Below are 2,500 nucleotides of genomic sequence, written 5' to 3'. Positions count from 1 at the left end.
GTCTCTGTCTCTGTCTCTGCCTCTGTCTCTGTCTCTGTCTCTGTCTCTGTCTCTGTCTCTGTCTCTGTCTCTGTCTCTGTCTCTGTCTCTGTCTCTGTCTCTGTGTCTGCCTCCGTCTATGTCTGTGTCTCTGTCTCTGTCTCTGTCTCTGTCTCTGTATCTGTCCCTGTATCTGTCTCTGTCTCTCTCTGTCTCTGTCGCTGTCTCTGTCTCTGTGTCTGTCTCTGTCTCTGTCTCTGCCCCTGTCTCTGTCTCTGTCTCTCTCTCTGTCCCTGTCTCTGTCTCTGTCTCTCTCTCTGACTGACTCCGTCTCTGTCTCTGTCTCTGTCTCTGTCCCTGTCTCTGTCTCTGTCTCTCTCTCTGTCTCTGTCTCTGTCTCTGTCTCTGTCTCTGTCTCTGTCTCTGACTCTGTCTCTGCCTCTGTCTCTGTCTCTGTCTCTGTCTCTGTCTCTGTCTCTGTCTCTGTCTCTGTCTCTGTCTCTGTGTCTGTCTCTGTCTCTGTCTCTGTCTCTGTCTTTGTCTCTGCCTCTGCCTCTGTCCCTGTCTCTATCTCTGTCTGTTTCTGTCTCTGTATCTGTCTCTGCCCCTGTCTCTGTCTATGTCCCTGTCTGCCTCTGTCTGCGACTGTCTCTGTTTGTCTCTGTCTCCGTCTATATCTGTCTCTGTCTGTCGCTGTCTCTGTCTCTGCCTGTCGCTGTCTGTGTGTGTCTCTGTGTGTCTCTGTCTCTGTCTGTCGCTGTCGGTCTCTGTCTCAGTCTCTGTCTCTGTCTGTCTCTGTGTGTCACTGTCACTTCTGCCTCTGTCTCTGTCTCTGACTGACTCCGTCTCTGTCTCTGTCTCTGTCTGCGTCTGCCTGTCTCTGTCTCTGTCTCTGTCTCTGTCTCTGACTGACTCTGTCTCTGTCTCTGTCTCTGTCTCTGCCTCTGTCTGTCTATGTCTCTGTCTTTCTCTGTCTCTGTCTGTCCCTCTCTCTGTCTATGTGTCTGTCTCTGTCTCTCTCTCTGTCTCTGTCTCTGTCTCTGTCTGTCGCTGTCTCTGCCTCTGCCTGTCTCTGTCTGTGTGTGTCTCTGTCTATCTCTGTCTGTCTCCGCATGTCTCTGTCTCTGTCTGTCTCTGTCTGTCTCTGTCTGTCTCTGTCTCTGTCTCTGTCTCTGTCTCTGTCTCTGTCTCTGTCTCTGTCTCTGTCTCTGTCTCTGTCTCTGTCTCTGTCTCTGTCTCTGTCTCTGTCTCTGTTTGTGTCTGTGTCCCCGTCTCTGACTCTGTGTCTAGCTCTGTCTCTGTCTCTGTCTCTGTCTCTTTTCTGTCTGTCGCTGTCTCTGTCTCCGCCTGTCCCTGTCTGTGTGTGTCACTGTCTATCTCTGTCTGTCTCTGTCTCTGTCTCTGCCGCACACTCTGTCTCTGTCTCTGTCTATCTCTGTCTCCGTCTGTCACTGTCCCTGTCTCTGTTTGTCTCTGTCTGTGTGTGTCTCTGTGTGTGTCTGTGTGTCTCTGTCTCTGTCTGCCTCTGTCTGTCTCTGTCGGTCTCTGTCTCAGTCTCTGTCTCTGTCTCTGTCTGACTCTGTCTCTGTCTCAGTCTCTGACTGACTCTGACGCTGTCTGTCTCTGTCTGTCTCTGTCTTTGTCTGCGTCTGCCTGTCTCTGTCTGCGTCTGCCTGTCTCTGTCTGTCTCTGTCTCTGTCTCTGTCTCTGTCTCTATCTCTGCCTCTGTCTCTGTCTCTGTCTCTATCTCTGTCTCTGTCTCTGTCTCTGTCCCTGTCTCTGTCTCTGTCTATGTCTCTGTCTCTGTCTCTATCTCTGTCTCTGTCTCTGTCTCTGTCCCTGTCCCTGCCTGTCTCTGTCTCTGTCTCTGTCTCTATCTCTGTCTCTGTCTCTGTCTCTGTCTCTGTCTCTGTCTCTGTCTCTGTCTCTGTCTCTGTCTCTGTCTCTGTCTCTGTGTGTGTCTCTGTGTGTCTCTGTCATTTCTGTCTCTGTCTCTGTCTCTGTCTCTGACTGACTCTGTCTCTGTCTGTCTCTGTCTCTGTCTCTGTCTCTGTCTCTGTCTCTGTCTCTGTCTCTGTCTCTGTCTCTGTCTCTGTCTCTGTCTGTGTCTCTGTGTGTCTCTGTCATTTCTGTCTCTGTCTCTGTCTCTGTCTCTGACTGACTCTGTCTCTGTCTGTCTCTGTCTCTATCTGTCTATGTGCCTGTCTGCCTCTGTCTGCGACTGTCTCTGTTTGTCTCTGTCTCTGTCTATATCTGTCTCTGTCTGTCGCTGTCTCTGTCTCTGTCTGTCTCTGTCTGTGTGTGTCTCTGTGTGTCTCTATCTCTTCCTGTCTCTGTCTGTCTCTGTCTGTTTTTGTCGGTCTGTGTCTCAGTCTCTATCTCTGTCTCTGACTGACTCCGTCTCTGTCTCTGTCTCTGTCTGTCTCTGTATCTGTCTGCGTCTGCCTGTCTCTGTCTCTGTCTGTCTCTGTCTCTGTCTCTGTCTCTGTCTCTGTCTCTGTCTCTGTCTCTGTCTCTGTGT

Source organism: Megachile rotundata, chromosome 13, assembly GCF_050947335.1.
Source record: "Megachile rotundata isolate GNS110a chromosome 13, iyMegRotu1, whole genome shotgun sequence".
Lineage (NCBI taxonomy): Eukaryota > Metazoa > Arthropoda > Insecta > Hymenoptera > Megachilidae > Megachile > Megachile rotundata.
This window is presented reverse-complemented; position numbering follows the sequence as displayed.